Source organism: Neopsephotus bourkii, unplaced genomic scaffold (genome assembly GCF_033783945.1).
Source record: "Neopsephotus bourkii isolate Nb327-2 ecotype Australia unplaced genomic scaffold, CSIRO-AGI_Nbou_v1 NB_804, whole genome shotgun sequence".
Taxonomy (NCBI): Eukaryota; Metazoa; Chordata; class Aves; order Psittaciformes; family Psittacidae; genus Neopsephotus; species Neopsephotus bourkii.
Window position 1 is genome coordinate 812,927 of NW_026901300.1, and position 17,856 is coordinate 830,782.

The 17,856-nt window shown below is 41.7% G+C and overlaps 1 long non-coding RNA gene across 1 annotated transcript; it reads right to left on the reverse strand.

Annotated features, from left to right (window-relative positions):
• Nucleotides 1–942: 942 nt before the first annotated feature.
• LOC133213384 (uncharacterized) lies at nt 943–17,305 on the reverse strand. The gene is made up of 3 exons (XR_009725803.1): nt 17,228–17,305; nt 15,686–15,846; nt 943–1,361 (listed from the first exon to the last, which is right to left on the reverse strand). It is a non-coding gene; the product is annotated as an uncharacterized LOC133213384 (long non-coding RNA).
• Between the last annotated feature and the right edge of the window lie 551 nt (nt 17,306–17,856).

Consider the following 17,856-nt stretch of genomic DNA (forward strand, 5'->3'; position numbering starts at 1 on the left):
CCTGAAACAAAGAGGACTGAACACTGTCTTTTACTGAAGTTTCTCAGTTTGCCAGTCCTGACAAAATCGGCATTTCTCTCAAACCACCTGCATCCAAAGGTTCAGAAACCAAGCTATGGAAAAGAAACCCCTCATCTGCAGCATCACTCACAGTAAACAACTGCAAAATCAGAAGTTTTTAAGTACATGGTGGGTTGACAAGGTATCCCCCAAAGCTGCTCTGTCATTCCCCTCCGCAGCTGGACAGGGGAAAGAAAATAGAACAAAAGGCTCATGGGTCAAGATAAGGACTGGGGCAAGACAGACTCAAGCTGGGGAAATTAGCTTAATTTATTACCAATCAAATCAGAGTAGGATCATGAGAAACAAAACCAAACCTTAAAATTACCTTTCTTCCATTCCTCCCTTCTAGGGCTCAGCTTCACTCCAAATTTCTCTACCTCTTTCCCTCAGTGGCACAGGGGGACAAGGCAGCTCATGTACACCCATGGTGAGAGGGGACAGTGAGCCCAAACTTCAAACACGCATACCTGGATCACCATTCTGATTTCCCAGTTAAGCTCACCTTAGTGCGCAACCAGCAGCATACCCGATACTACAGAGATTTAAACCAGCAGAGACGTATGGTGTATTTCAAGTGGATTTACATGTAAGTAGTATTTTATTTACTTCAGAAAATGATTACTTTTCTGTTTAACACTGGAGGGGGTGATGCAGTTTTTAATTAATTTGCTGGTTTGGCTTTTTAATGTCAAGAAAACAAATGGAGCAATATAAAAATACCAGAAAACAGCTAACATCAGGGACTATAATGTAACCATAAAAGAAGCACTTTCAAAGCACTTGCAAAGTTCAGCCACATGATTCCCATTAACTATAATGAGCACTGGACAGATAAATTCACACATGTTGCTTTGAAGATTTATACTAAATTGGCCTCATCTTTGTTAGCACTAAAGGAATATTGATACTATACAATATAAAAGAGAAATCTTTTCATTTGCCCCCTGCAATTTCTTCATTACCTACAGAATTATCAGTAGCCAGTCATACTACCGATTCATAATCTTCCAGTTTTACAGTTTATATATTAACTATAGCCCAACAGCCAGTCTCTGCAGAATACAGTGCTAAAATGCTCCTTTGTTTAAAACACAGGCCCAGCTAGTTGTGCTCTGAAGCACATCAAAGACCTGAACAAGTGAAACAGCACAGGGATAGAGCTGCTGCTGTAGAAGCCAATCCGTATTACCTTGCCAAATATTTAATTGCTATGCATGTACGTTTGGCTTGATCTTGTGCTGCTTTGAAGTAAAGATATTAGCTCCAATTAATCCCAAAATGACCTCCAGTTATGGGCTCTGGAAACAAAGAAAATAAAACAGAAGTGGCACAGGAACAATGCGAGCTGCCTGCCCTTTTATTTCTTTCTCTCTCCCTCCCCGCCTTCCTTGCCTGTTTTAGGATTTGGTATTCATGAATGATGCTGAATGGACCCTGCAAATCAAGTTTCTTCTCACTCACAAAGATAGAAGAGCCTCAAGCTGGGCAAGCAGTTAACTCCCCACCAGTGTTCCTCAGACTTGCACTGTTGCTGTTAGAGCTGCTGGCCTGTAGCTTGAAACCTGGCAAGTCTATCATAAACAGCCTTAATATATTAAGAAGTTCTTCCCTGTGAGGGTGCTGAGGCGCTGGCACAGGTGGTCCAGAGAAGCTGTGGCTGCCCCATCCCTGGCAATGTTCAAGGCCAGGTTGGAAGGGGCTTGGAGCAAGCTGCTCTAGTGGAAAGTGTCCCTGCCCATGGCAGGGGTTTGGAACTGGATGAGCTTTAAGGTCCCTTCCAACTCAAACCATCCTGGGATTCTATGATTAATAATCCAGTGTTACCAACCGTAAACTGTGAAGATGAAACTCAGGAACTCACAGATCCAAACCTATTGCTGCAGCTAAAGGGCATTCTAAATGAAGGACTTCACTCACGTTACACAAACAAGCCAGCCACCAGAAGGGAGCAAAGAGCTGTTACTTGTGTTGACAAAAGCCTTTGTCACTGTCTTCCTACCCACCGTTTTCATCTCAACAAGTTCAACGCTTCTGAAATCTTTCATTTCAGGGTTTTACTGAGAGGACACATCAACACTCTTAGCACCCAGATACACCAAAAGATCCATGTACTACTTTGCCTAACACCATGGAAAACACCTCCCAATCCATGAGAATTTCTGAGGTCTCAAACGACATTCCTGTACTAAATTGAGTCAGAAATCAAAACTGCAAGCATGTGCCCTCTGACACCATGCAAATGTTACCGCTTTCAACAGATAAACCAAAAAACCGCCAACCCAAAGCACTAGAAAGAAACAATGCCTTTTGCTTCTTCTGTCACCATATGCACAGCTCAAACTCCTGCTCTGCCCAAGTTTAACATCTCCTGTACTGCAGTAGGTGTGCACAGAACAGTAAGTGCTGCTCCTCTTTATGATGGCACCTTCACATGAAAATAAATGGTTTGTATTTGAAAGCAAGTAGTAAAAGTGAATGTGCCTGAAGCTTCCCCTCAATGAATTCTGTACCCAGCAATGTGCAAGGCATGGTCTTGTGTACGGGCTTCAAACAGCGCTGTCCTCATGCGCCACCACTCTCCATATGTACCTCCACTGTGGCAGGCAGTCACAAGAACAACTGCTTTCTACTCGTTTTTCTGCATGCACTTTCCTTAGCTGGAAACCTTTTTGTTTCCTAATGTGACACCTTTGTGCTCTTCCTTCTGACGCATCAGACACAAACGTTGCTGAACTCGTATTTCATAGTTTCCTCCAAATCAAAAGACTGCTGAACTACTTAGAGTTACCTCTGTGTCAGCACATTCCCTCGAGGGCAATACTGTCTTTTACCCTTGTCAGTTAATTTGTTCATTGCAACACGAGTTTATTGAAAGCACTCTGAGTCTTAATTAGAACTCTTTAGTTGCTGTTCCCTGTAGCTGCTGTGTCTCAGTATCAAATGCTGTGGAGCAGATTTAAGAAGAAATTTCCTTATAGCCATGGCTTAAACGTGAAATGTAATGAGTACCTGTAGCAACACATTTGTAACTAACTTTAAGCCATGAAATTAAAATATTTACACATGGAAAAAAAACAGACCTCCTTGCAGTTGTCCATCACAGACATACCCCGTTTCCGAAAGCCTACGCAACGCCAGGCACACTGCAATCTATTAACACAACAGGAGGAAGAGTGCACTCGTGTGTCACAGGGATGTGTCAACCACTGAAATGGACAATTCTTATCTCACAGAAAGTTCCTGAACAATGCAAATGATGTTAAAAGCACACACCTGCACTGCCATTGCCTCCTTGTAGTACTCCCTGTAGCTGTGCCTGTACTAATTCAGTTTTCTTGAATACAGGTGACCAGACCTGAGCACAGTCTCACTCACAGTCATACAACATCCATATAAACACCACCATGGTTGTACTATCAATTTGCTGGGTACAGTGTAAAACTGCCCTGAGTGTCCTCTTCAGACACTTCCAAATTACAAGAGACCTGTATAAATGAAATACTTCCTACTAGCCCCAAATCACTCACTTGTATTTTATAACAATCTATTTCACAGTCTACTATTTCAGTCCCTAAGACAGCCCCCTGGCTTCCAGTGTGATGTTCTGTCTTTCTGCCCCTATTTGACAAAGCTCCATAACATGGCACCATCAGTAAGTCACGTTAGCAACCTCTAACTCATTCCTGTTGTGATTACAGTTAGTCACATGTTGTTTGGGGGGCATTTTAGCTTCATCTCCCCCCAGCCTAATATCTCCCTTGACATCACAAAATGGGGCTGTTTTCTAGCTTGTTCCCTGTACCAATTTCCAGCTTAACTAGTAATTTCCCACATGGCTCTGTAGCTAAATGCTTTACTGAAATCCAAACAGATTAGATCTTAGAGACCCCAAAATCCCTTCATGGCTTTGAAAACGACACCAGCAAGACATTATGGTTAACGCTAGTTTGTTTATTTCAATTATGTGCTTTGCTGAATGTTAGAATAAAGCAGACATTCACGTTTCTCTGCTATTGTGGTATGACTGAGAGCTCTCTCCTTAATGAATCTTGGGGCTGAAGGTGAGTGGGCTGGGCATAAATGGAAGGTAAATCAAGCCCTTTTTCCACTATAAACAATGTTCTGCTTTCAGAGCTCCGCTGCTCTTGGTCAAAAGCTCCAAACTTGCAATGACTGCCAATGGAAGGTTTTAGAAGAATAGGGCAATTTTCAATCCAATGAAATACAACAGATGGATGGAGTGGGATCAACTGCTACCCACCCTCGCAAATCCTGGCAGCTGCAGCACCCCTTGGAGCTGCAAGCAAAAAGCTGCTCCTGGATTAGAGTAACTGATGTGATCTCAGATTGCCCAAAAACTTGACCCTGACCATTTCTATCTCCTTCCTCCTACTCACATATACTGCATTCCTAAATATCTGCACCCATGGAAAAGATATTAGCCCATTATTTAGGCTAACTTGCCTGTCTTAAGACAGCCAAACAGCAATGGGTGAGCACAGACTTTGCACTGCAGGTTGGTCATATGTACCGTAGATTTACAGAGCTGGCACGATGGGGACTGCTTGATGTCCCACACGCTACTTTGCATCACATGGAGCAGTATGCTGCCATACCCATGCTGACCAAACAGTGTAAGCTAGATTCACGCAAACAAGCTCTTGAACCAAGCCTCTGTAGCACAGGGACTTGCACACCCATGGCTCTAGCATCTCTGCATTCATGTGAGTTAGCAGTAACTGTATTATTTCTCTTTCCAAACCCTGTTGCTTGCACACGAAAGCATCCTGAAGCCCAAAACATGGCAAAGATACTACTAGGCCAAACTTCACAACAAAGGTGAAGATATAACAAGTATAATTTCACGCAATTTTGAAATAAAATTAACAGTTTTAAATTAGCCTAATAAAAAATACATATCATGGGGAAAAATGCTTTCAAATGGTTCCACATTTCAATGTTTTAAAACAATCATCTGAAAACTATGTGGAAAACTCAGATAAAGGAGCTGATGGGGGAGCTCCTCTGACTGCATCATCTTTAACAGCAGAAGAAACTTCAGCCAGAGTGGGGCCAGCTTTATACTCCCCCTTGGGTTTGCTTCAGTAAAGGAGTTATGGACAGAGATTTTTGGTTTTCAAGAGAACATATTTCCCAAGATTTGTGAAGTATCTTGCATGGATGGTTATGTTATTCCCATTAATGTTAATATGTTGCTGAGGAAATGCATAGTTTACCAATCACATCATCATCAAAACCCTTCTTTCCCCAAGCACAAATTTAGTAAATCATACCTGTAATTTAATTCTTAATCAAGAGGCCCTTGAACCTCACTCCCGAGACTCACTTCATGGATTTTGTTATGCATAGTATGAAAATGAAGTAGAAATTCTAGACTCTGATCTGCTCCGGGTTCATGCCCCTGTCTTCTGGCTTTCCACCATTATGAATTTAAAAGAAAACACTGTCTGGTACTCACGATCCAGTTGTTTAAGAAATTAATTTTCAATGGAAAATAAGGATGCAAACAGCACAAATGGTTTCAAGCTGGAGCAAGCTCCTTGGTCCTAATGTTCTGTGTCCAGAACTGAAAGCAGGGTTTTGAAACATACTTGGCCTTGCCACTGAAGACAAGAGATGACAGTTATGCCTGGGCAAAGCAACTGTGTGTGTCTGTAGAAACCTCTGCAAGATCTGTAAGGGCCTAACTTTACAATACTTGATTTACATGAGCATTTCCCAACCCAAGGTTGCCCCACAGGCTATTGTGACAGGGGGCAAGAATCATGTGCCAAACTGGCCCCTATGGAAAGTGGCTGAAGGAAATCCTAGTAAGTTTTGTTTGATGAAACAGCTTGGTGGAAAGGAAGATGACTTTGAGTATGAATGCCAAAGCTTTCTGCAAAGTGATATTCCTAGGTCTGTTACTGCAATGCAGAAATCAAAATCCTGGTGATTTAATAGTATAGTAAAGTCTGTGTTTTACTAATAGTCCAGAAAGGGGAACAATCAGCATGGTAAAGGAACTTGGTTCCATGATTTCAAGACTGAAAAGGCAAATTTAAAGGAACAAGCATGGAAGTGTATGTGTTTTGTATACATAAAATTGTATCTACTCCTGTGTGACAACACAATGCTGCAAGCACATTTACTATGACTAAAAAACATTCTGACACAAACCTAGAAAGGGTGATCTCTTTTATTAGGAACACAAGTCTTTGCATAACTAACAAAGTATGAAACCCATTTAGGCTGGATGCTTTCTTAATTTGAAGATGATGCACCAAAATTAATGAAGTAAATAAAGAGGGCAAGATGTCTGCTTGCGTAAGTATTTTACTGCAGTAAGAAACTTACTTTGTATAAAGATTTCCAATAAAGATAAAACATCCTGCTTTCCAGATTGGCACAGATGTTGGAAATGACCCCACATAAGTAACCTTTCCAAGTGGCAACATGAATAAAAGTAATCAGCACCCTCGCTGTGTGGAGTACAAAGTGAGCATTTTAACACAATCAATAATCCCAAGGTAAAGAGATGATGGCTCCACAGCAAGACTTGGTGGGATATAGATTTCAGGTTACAAGTCAACAAAGATGTAATAACTCACCCCAGCTGCAGCAATTCTTTTGAGGCCTACTGGCAAGCTTATTCACTACCCAGGAATATTCTCAGGAGCAGATCAAAACCACTGAAGGATGATTCCTTGCATGTGGCACAGGGTAGAGAGCAAAAGATACACTCACTGGAGCCCAACTCACATGGATTCCTAGACACAAAAGCCTTATAAACACAAGCAAGTGAAGTGACACACCTCAACACTGAGGATCTGAACCCAAGCAGTAGCAGTGAGGTTTGCTATTATCACTCAACAGCCATCATTAATCAGTGACTAGACTGACATGGGAAGTGCATGTGTTATCCTCCTCATGCACCCATCACCACTAAATGGTGCCTGAAGACTAAACCAGGACCTGACACACACCTTGCATGTGAAATTCAACGATCATTCAAAAGCAAGCTTTGTGAAGTGTTGGTCTGGGACATTCACTTTCACATTGTACCATTCCTTCAAGTGATACAACAATCAAATCTCCTGAAACATGTGCCAAAATTAGTGAAAACCTTCCAATTTCAGGTCTTACTGCCCTGGTACAAAGCTTTTGCACTTAAGCCTCTGCAGGGCTGGCTTTCTACATTGGAATGAAGAATAACTACCCCTGAAGACATGGAAAAACACTCCTGACTGAACACATCTGAGCACAGTTGATACTCAGCAACGCAGCTCTGTTTCCATTACAAAAACTTTTACAGCATTTCATTGTATGAGAGGTCTCTCTAGAGTCTAGACGGAGCTGGAACCTGGTCTCATTTGTACAGCACTGCTTGAATAGTTAACTTGCGTTTTGCAGGGCAGAATTCTTTCAACTCTGCACACCTGCATGCTTTGGCTTTCCATCTTATCCCCAGGCCACATTTTCTGCAGCTGCTGCTGCTGACTCAAAGCCATTTCAGACTCCATTCCCAGCAGCTTCCACCAAAGAATCTGCCTCAGCATGAGCCCAAGGACCTCGATTACTCTTCCTGTGCCAGCACACCATAGATGTGGTAAGCCCCTGTGAGGCAAGTAGCCACTGTTCATATCTGGAGCTCCCTCTTCCCCAGATCTCTCCCAGGAATCTTTCTCTTCTCAAGAGGAGCACAACTGGTGACCAGCATTTAAGTTGCACAGGGAGTACATCAGTTAGTGCTTCTGTACCAGTGAGCAGGAATTGAAGGATATATATGAGAAGCACAACATGAAGAACAAATGTTTTTTTGTATCATTTTCCTGTCCATTAATGGGGTACCAGGACTCATCCTAAGGCAAGAATAGTTGACTAACCTTCACTGTACAGAAGTTCCACTGAACACACGAATCTGTACACATTTTTGTAATCTCCTTATATTTAGAACAAAAAGTCCACGCTAAATAAATCACTCACATTTATGAGACAGTAAAGCAGTTCACAGCATGTTTCTTCTGATTTGCAGTAACAGTTCATTTCATGAACTACATGATGGATTTTTGTAAAAGGTTTTCCTCTTGTGACTGAGGACAGAGTCATGATGTCTGCATTATCCAGATCATCTCAAGCAAATACACTGAAAGAACCAGCAACCACCACTGAGCTGTAACAAGAGGCCCAGGTCCTTGTGGCTGTTCAGAAGCTTTCCAGTGGAGTATTTTCCACTTGGAAAAAGAAAAAAATCAAGTTAATCAAAACATCTTAGTTGATTAATTTGGCTAAAATTCTGATGAAACCCAGGCAGGTTTCCATTGGAAAATTACTTCATTTCCTCATAGCTGTGCTGCAATCATCCCAGCAGGCTGATGGAAACCTGGGGATAAAGAAACCCTGAGCCCCAAGCTCACTGACTAGCAAGTTCACAAGCCAAGTTTGCAAGGCTCCCTGTCAACTTGGTAAATCATCAGGCAAACTGCCTTGAATTTACAGCGACCCCACTGCTTCTCAAGTCTCCAGCTCCTTCAAAGCCTTTTGGCAGTAGGCAAGCCTGACTCCAGGACTCCCAGCCTTATGGGTTTTCAGCATCCGGGAATTGGGTGAAGTCTGGTTATTTATTAAAATAATCTATGTATTTGCAGAAGTAACCTTCAGCATTCCCATTCTGCTGGAAATTTTAATGCTTCACGTTTTCACACCATTTAGAACAAGTAACTTGTAATTTAAACATCTGGAAAACAGGATTCATCTTTCTCAAAAAGTTATTGGTACCTGTTGTCTGGAATAGAAAGAGGGGTCCTTGCTGCTATAGTTCTTGATTCAGAAGGGAGCAAACTGTGTGTGCAAATGAAAGTCAAAGCTCTGGTTGGTCCTGACTCATTTTGAAAGGGTTGAACACTTACTAGAATAGGAACTAACCGTTCTGTAGCAAGTCTGCTGGTCACTGTGCATCCAAATACAAAAGCATGTGCCAGGTTCTCTGGACTGTGTTAACAGGCATGCCAATGTCAGAGCAATCAGCAGTGCCTTGAAGACTGATGGCAAAATGCATCTGTTATATGACAGCTGCAAGCTTCTTCTATTCAAGCCAAAATTAAAACCAAAGGAGGTAAGGGTTTTATCATCCTTATTTCAGAACCTGGAAAAACAGAGCTTCTTTGTTATTCTTTTATTCCCTGACTGTCCTCCCTCAAACCTTTGACCGTACCTAAGCTTGAACTGGCCCAGACTGTAGTTATGCATTCCCATGGATGAGAACATCCCCAGCAATTATAGCATCTCTTAAGAGCAAATCAGAACCAGATGCAAAAGGTGGACTGAAGCAAACTTTGTTCACATGCAAACTCATTTCAGGCATCTGGGATTTCTGTATGAAAAACAAAGTATATTTAGTCAACCACTCTTCTAGAAAAGAAAAAGATGCACTGAAATTACTAACTTTATTCACTGCACTTCAATGAAATTGAGTTTTTTTTCCATGGAAAATCAATTTCACGGAAAAATTAGCTGATTGGAATACATCTGTCTCCTGTCATGTCAGCATCTTGAAGATACTTATAATCAACAATTTCACACAAGCATAGCAATGCTGCAAGCTCAGTGCCAGCACATGCCTCTCACTGCACAGCACAGAGCCTTGGGGAGATCCCACAGCCAGCAAAAAACAAACCAGCTTCTGAGCCAGCGTAGTAGTAGGACAGAAACAACACTGAGTCTCACCTGCATCAGTCAGCACCAGTCGTTGGACCAGTGCTGCTCCAGGGATCCAAACAGAGCCTTTCATACAACACCCCTGGCTCACGCCAGTACTCCTATGCTGATACTGAACACCTGGGTGGAGACAAAACATGTTACCCTTAGTCTACCTATGGTTCTACTATGCTTTACTGTAAAAGCTGACCCAGAAAGGATGACACAAACCCAAAACTCAGGAGGAAAGAGTAAGTTTTATACCTCCAGAGCTGAGTGTACTTCATCTAAACACAGAGTACTACAAGACCATAGGGGAAGGATTTATCTCAGGTGTATTCAAAGAGCAAAGGACATCCAAGTTTGAATGCTAACATGCACATCGACTATCTTTCAGCACAGTCATCCTTGCTTGTGTTAACTCTTCTAATTTCATACATTAGGGCTTGCAAAGAATCAATATTTATTGAACACTGCCTCATTTGCTAATATCTTTCACTCTGTGATATCACCAACAACAGGACTCCAGAAGTGCTGAGACTCAGAATACCATTCAGAAGTGGAACACGCACAGACTTGCGGCACCTTATCTCATAGCTGAAGTTGCTGAAATGTTTTTTTCTAGTTCTGTGGCCCAGATCTGCCAGCTGAAAAATCTTACCTAGGCACTAGTTAAAAAGAATCAATGCTTATGATCAACTCATCTGCCTGGGTTTGTGAGATCCTATGGGAAACTTGTAAGACAGCTTGCTGTTTGATGCTGCAAATGTGAACAGATACCTAGCTTGAACTGCCACCCGTGTTTGTTTGAAGAAACTACAAATACAGAAGACAGAGGTGGAAACCTTTCTTGTAGATCTTCTTTATGAGCCTTGCATTTATGATGCCCGAGCCTCCGGTTCAAATTTTGTCCCATAAAGTTCAGATTTGGCAGAGGAAAAAATAGCCCTGAGCTGTTGAAGCACTACTACCTGCTGTAGCTGTAACCAAGGAAATATCAAGGTAACTTTATCATATAACTTACAGAATGACCCAAACCTCTGTTTCAGAAAAATATGCAACAAGATGCCATGCTGGCACATGGACAACTAAAATACAAACAGTTCTCTTAGCTGCTGACAGGCAATAAGATTACATAAAGCAACAGGCACTGAACTGAAAGGAGGCAGTTGGCTTTGATGAGAAGTCCCTGTTTCTTTCTTTGAGCATGTCTGTGCATAATCCTTAGGCCTTGTACACAGTGCTCCAACTCCCCATAGCCTCTGCATGTCCTAAACCACTCCACAAACACTTTTTTCCCAACAACACCCAGGCATTATGTTACTTAAAATGTTGCACTTCCAAACAAGGGCAGAAACATATAAATACTAGTGGAAAATTTTGTCTGCAGTGGACAGATGCTAACATTTAGAGCTTGTCTACATAGGGAACGTAGGTCAGAGGGAGTTGTGGGATGCTGCACCAAAGAAAAGGTGTCTGGGGAGGTTACTAGCTTCCTCCATTCACCCCTCCATGAAGCACATTCTCCTGGTCTCACAACAGGAGAAGTGCTAGATAACCGGAGAGCCCATGCTTACTCCTTTGTCCCTATCACAGCTGGGTTTGGTGACTACAAGTGACGTCTCTGAAGAAATAAGCTCCCTTTTGTCTTGTTCCCAAAGCATCTGCAGAGACCGTACCAAGGTGTAGGTAAAGCACCAAGAACTCATACGCTGCTCAGTATCATCTCTACATAGATGAGTCTACAAGAGCACAACAGAGCAAAGTAACCAAGAATCACTCAAACCACTCTGCACATTTATGTAAAGCCTGTAAGACTCTTGTCTTACTTGCCAGAGAATCCCACAACCTTGACTCACTGACTGCATGGGGTACTGCTTATAAGATTATCCCCAAAATAATAATAAAATCACAGCTTCCCCATCGGTTTAATATCTGAATACAGCCCGTCATCAGCTAAGAGGGACAAAATAAGCGAGTTGATGGAGTCAATCTGATTATCCTGTGCTCCAGCTGATGAATATAAGCTGTTTAAAAAAATTAAAAAGCTATTAGACTATTGAAAATAGTTCTGAACAATAATCTCTGGATGCATTATTTCCATGTTTAAAGACCAACTGGTAGAAGCATGACTGCTAATACAGGCTGCCTGAAAATTCAATAACTGGAGATAATGCTCCATTTCTCTAGTGTTGATGTCTAATTAGAGAATTCTACTTCAACTGAAATCCATTTAAGTAAGCAACATTCACATATTGTAAAGAAAGATTAAGAATGCATTAGGTCAGGCCAAGAATCCTTCTGATATGAGCAGGCAATTACAAAAGCCATCTCTGATTTACCACCTCCACCTTTTTTACTGTATTTGTCTGCTCTGTCAATACAAAACAGTGGCAGGAATTGAAATCAATAATAATTCCCCTCCCCATTTTTTCTCATAAGCTATCACAGTTGAAAAAAATAGACAGCTACTAAAAACCAACAGTTGTGCAAGAAAGCACAAACACCTGCTTTATAAAAAGGTGAGGGAAAGAGAAAATATTAACTTCCCCTCTCTATAAAATCAGTGGCAAAATGTGCTAGAACACTGTACCCCAGAGGAAAGGGTGATTTGCTGTAGTTTATGGACAGCCAGTCTGCAAAGATTTAAGGTTGAATATTCACAAAAGCAGACCCACACTTACATGTTCATGAAGAAGAACAAGTGTCCAAGGTTCAAACATTGCCCTTTTCTAAAGGCCCTTATCTGATTGTAGAGCACTGCTGCAGTCCCACCTAATAAAGGAAAACACAGAATCATAGAATGATTAGGGTTGGAAAGAACATAATTATCTTCAGCAAATGGTATGGAATGAGCCTGCTGCCCAGTGCTCAGGGTAAGCAGGTTTGTTTAGAACAAAGCAAATCCCAGCAACACCAGCAGAGAGGAAAACGTTCAAAAGTTGGCCAGAAAGCCCATTGGAAACAGTTATTGAATGATGGGCTCCATGAGGTGTAAGGCTACACTTCCACATCTCTATAATTATCTTACCTTCAAAATCAATGGGAAGCAGCATGGGATTTGTAAAATCTAACAATCCTGCAGTGATAAGAAACTATTTTCCATTAGACACAATCACATCATTTCATCTTGAAGCAGAAACACAACCTCATGTCATTAATACTGGGCAAATACACAAAGTTTTCTTCTGCTTTCAAGAGCACATTTTTCCTTTCAGTTTGATGTATCAAAGAACATCATTTTAAAAGTTCAGTGGATTTACTGGCTACTGATGAACTTTTGCACATGCCTATAGTTAAGATAGGGTCATGGTTATATCACTTACAATGGCAAAGCCTCTTAACAATTTTCCTTTCTTCCTTAACCACGACACAGCTAGCAAAAGCAAAGTAAAAGTCAGAATTTCACGTATTTGCAAAGTTTCCTCAATATTCTTTCATGTCTATTTGGGCTGAAACTTCATGTATTCTGAATAATGGAAACAATGTTCAAAGCACACTTTCCCCCCAGAATTATGCTCACTTAATGGTCCTTTACTTGTGATTTTGTGGATTAATTCCATATAAATGTCTCCTTTAGGCTGAAAAAAGAGAAATGTGTTTTAACATTTAAAGCAAAGCTAAATAATACTGTACTGCTGAGCAATTTTGAAAGCCACATTAAAAGACGATCACAGGAAAAAGAGGCACCTGTTACAAAAACACTACATGGCTCCTTCTCTGTGCTCTATGATTTTGTAAAGATATCCTTCTAATCCAGCATTTACAGTGCTGGATCAGTAACATGAAATCAGCCTTTATAATATGGCTTAAATGTTATTTCCTCTAATTGACAGATCAGGTTTGGTGAAACTTGACCCTCACCTCAGTTCCACAGAAGGCACATTATACTGTTACGAAAGCTTATGAAAAATGTCTGTTTTGATGGTGGATCACAACTGCAACAGAATGTGCGTCTATGGCACATATGGAGCAGGGGGATGCAGGTTTTCAGGAATCCTAAATAATGGAATAGGGGGGACCTTAAAGCTCATCCACTTCCAACCCCCTGCCATGGGCAGGGGCACCTTCCACTAGACCAGGCTACTCCAAGCTGTATCCAACCTGGCCTTGAACACTTTAAAACATTACTTCTAGGGTTAAAGCCACAAGTCCAATTCTTTCTCTGACATTTCAGCATCTCCCTGGATAGAACACTTGGAGGAATCCAGCTCTCTTCTCATGCTACCCAGCTGTCCTGCTCCCCCTTCTTTTCTATTCAAGGCTTTTTATGGGTCAAATAAGAACACAGCGAGGAACAACCACTGATGTGTTATTCAGCCTCCCTGGAGCACAGGGGTGAGGTGCTGCAGCTTCACCACCTCTTGGACCACAGAGACCAAGGAGAAGTTGTCTGAGAAGCCCAAAGCTAGAAAAGCCATGTCACTGTGTCCATCAAAGGTCTGAGAAAGTCTGGCACAAACCATGAGATCTAGCAACTCTAGAAAGACTTTGTTCAATTTACTGTGATTTCATTTCCTCTGGGAATGGTTAAATATGAGTTTCCGTATCAGAGTATCCTTGGTAAAGTTATCAAGGAAAGAACAAAAGGATGAAAAATCAAACAGCTTGTTTACTTTGTCTAAATTTGCCATAAAACATTAAACAAATTCATTAAAAAATGCATAAATAAATAAAAGAGAGTAATTTAGCTTCCTATGAAAATCATCATCCCTCTCTTCAGACAGTCTGCCAACATCAGTTGGTCCCTGAATAGCAATCTCTTTGCTGTGTCCAGGACCTATAATTCAGATCACTTGGCTGAGTTAGCTTGTATATTCTATCCCATCCCTCCTACTCATTCATCTCTGTCTCAGACATAAAAAAGAACAGATAAAAGCAACATTTCCTTAAGCTTCAGGCAAATGAGGAAAGGAAATGTGTGACTGCTATCCATCTGCTAAAGCTCGGCAGCAGCTGCAGTACCTGAAAGCTGGACTGACCATGAACATGTAAGACAAACAGATCCAGTAAGTTGCTACATTAGCAGCACAGGAAAAAATTGCTATGTGGTTACTCTAGACATAGTCCTGAGCAAGGAATATTGGCCTCATTTGCACTGCATTGAGGTATCATGCATCAGGCACAAGGCAGCCAGAGCTTCAGCTCTGCCCTCCTCCTGCTTTGAGGCAGGGGGTTGTCCCAGCAGTCCCTGTGCACCAGGCAGGGACAGGCAGCACAGAGCTGAGAATAGGTTTTTTTCTCATTTAACTCCAACAAAAAATACCCCAAACCTATCCAGGCCTATGTATTGGCCATTATCCAACATATGCTTTATGCAGCATCTAATACACTAGATAAAGAAGCCCAAGGTTAAAGAGGAGGTTCCTTACAGGACCACACACATCAAGTCAGAAGGCAGCGCTAGAGATCTCTAAATGCCTTTTAGCTTTGCTATCCTGAAGTGAGTTAGAGATGAGTTTTCTCCTTTAAAACCTAAGGATCAGACTGCCCAAAATATTTTTCCAGATACTGTGGCTCCAGAGCCTGGAAGCTTCTAGGTTCTCTAAACTCAGAATTTATTCCACTGGCTTCTCTGTGTGTGCATGCACGTGTTTAATACACACATTAAATTTTAAAGAGACTGCTTTTAACTAATCACATCAAGTGGCATTTGTGCAATGTAAATATTTGCTTTGTTCCTTCAACACTCTTTCAATTACACTGAAAATTTCAGAGAAATAAAATTACGGCAGGCAGAATATTAAAAGGTGGGGAGGGGGGAGAGCTAGAAACTAAGCTTCAAAGGGAATTCTACACTTTGATTTTAGTTTGCATATTCCAAACGCTCACATTTTGCTACACAGATGTCAAAGCAGGAGGTAGGTAATAAAGCAGGTTCCTTTAAGATTAAAAAAAAAATACATTTAAAATGATCAAATCAAACCATATTCCAAGTGTGACAGAAGTAAATTACATATTATTAGTTCTTCCCTAAACCTCATTGAACCATCCCTTTCCATCGTAGCAGGAGTCTGTCAGCCACGGAGGTCCTTGCCAGAAATAAAGAAAGAATGGCAGCATTCCCCATCTGCTGATGAGTCCAATCTAAGGAAAGACAAAACACTGATTTTATTTAACTCTGTTCCAATTATTGTCAGGCAATACAAACAGTCATCATGACACACAGCCAGGTTTATTCATGTGCCCAGCAAGCCAGACCAGGCATAATAAAGAGATTACACACTCTGTTTGGAATACACACAACTTGGAATGGCTTTTATTGAAACCTAAAGCATGGAAAATATTGGGTAGTAGATTTAGGTATCACACAATCAGAAATATGTTTGGCTGGAAACCACAACACATGGCATCCTCAGTGAATGAGGGCAACTATTATTACAGCATAACAGGCCTGCCTTTCTCTCCTTGCCAAAAGAAAAGCTTGGAATAGCACAGAGCACATGGCACTTCAAACTTAGAAGAGAGAGACTGGCAAGAGCTTTACAGACTATGAAGGAAAAAATATAAAGCAGCTTTGTAAAGTATCAGTCCCCTTGAAAAACAGTGCCCCATAAAACACCAGCAGCATCTGGACTGAAGTGACCTTGAAAGAGAAGGGGTCTTAACATCGAGAAACGGCTCTGAAGGGGCAACAGGCTTGCTTTTTTTCTGGGGCTCTGCTTGATTTCTGGGGTTCTCCTGCTTCTCACTGGCATTAACTTCACTAGCAGGCACGATCAGGCACCTGGGGAGCCCACTCCAGGCAAAGAGATTGCTGATGTGCCAAGAGGAGCCACTACCACATCAACCAATTCCGTTTCATCATTTCTCTCTGCTTCTCCATCTGATGGATTCTTTCTGCTAACTCCTTTGAGCTGGACCATCTGCCTACGCTGAGGTTGCTCAAGTGGCATACATGGCCCTGACTCATATGAAGAATCCTGAAGTACAACTACATAGCAGCTAAGGATGCAGAACTCACGGTGCAGTCTCAGGTTTTCACTTGCTAATGGTCAGCCATCTCAGATGATTTCAATTTACACTCAACTGACCAGTCCCAGCAGAACATTTTCTTGCATAAGGTGCTCTTGCTTGTTTATAAAACCCCTCCAGGGGCACCAGGATGTTACAGCTTCTGGGGAGAAAACATCAAGATTAAGAACTGCAAGATAAGGGGTTTGGGTTTTTTCTGACCCAGGACAGTGAGAACTCAGACTTGGTTTGACATGATGGCAATCTGTGCCATAGATGCAGGAACAAACAGGGGCAGGAGGCTCTCATCAACCAGAGGAACAAAATGGAGCTCTAATTGATGTGATGCTGACTGAATTTACTTCAAAAGAACCTCACACAGTAACAGAGGATGAGACACCCAGAAATCGTACCATGAGGGACACAGCAAGAATCTCTTCAGGTTCCAATCAAATGGATAAAAAAATGCTGATATACAGACAACTGCTACTCCCATTTCACATAACCATCCTACCCTACACTACTTGTACTTTCCTCTGTAACATGTCAGTCTGTTCCTTCCTATTTACAACCCCTTGTCCTGAGCCTGTGTATCAACGTGTGCAACAACAACCTTCTTACAGTCAGCTGAATAGCAGCTTTACTCTGAATAAGATAGGTAAAGTGTCTACACAGATTTAATCCAGTTAATAAGTATTCCAAAGCAGCGGGATTAGACTTCCATAGGGCTGCAGCTGGAGCACAACAAAGGTCAGTGATTAAACTTCCTTAACCTGACCAGAGGGTGTTCAGCCTGAGCCCAGCCTCTCATGGATTATCACCACTCTAGGACTCTAGAATTTAAAACCTGGTTTAAACCAGAATAGAAAAGCAGTTACAGCAAGTATTACAAATAGGAAAGGCCTGGAGGGCTCATTTAGATTAGCACATTCTTGAGAGGTCAGTCTGGGTGTAGGTGCTCACACAGGCATTGAACACCATCCAGCACACTGATCCTCTGCTGTGGAACGTGCCAGCATGGAGCATATCACAGGATGCAGCAGAATTTCAATCAAAAATGCTACTCAAGGTAGAACTGTGTGATTACCCAGGGGTTTATTTTATCAAGCACAGACCTAGGCAGGCTGTGAGATCTTTGGGGTT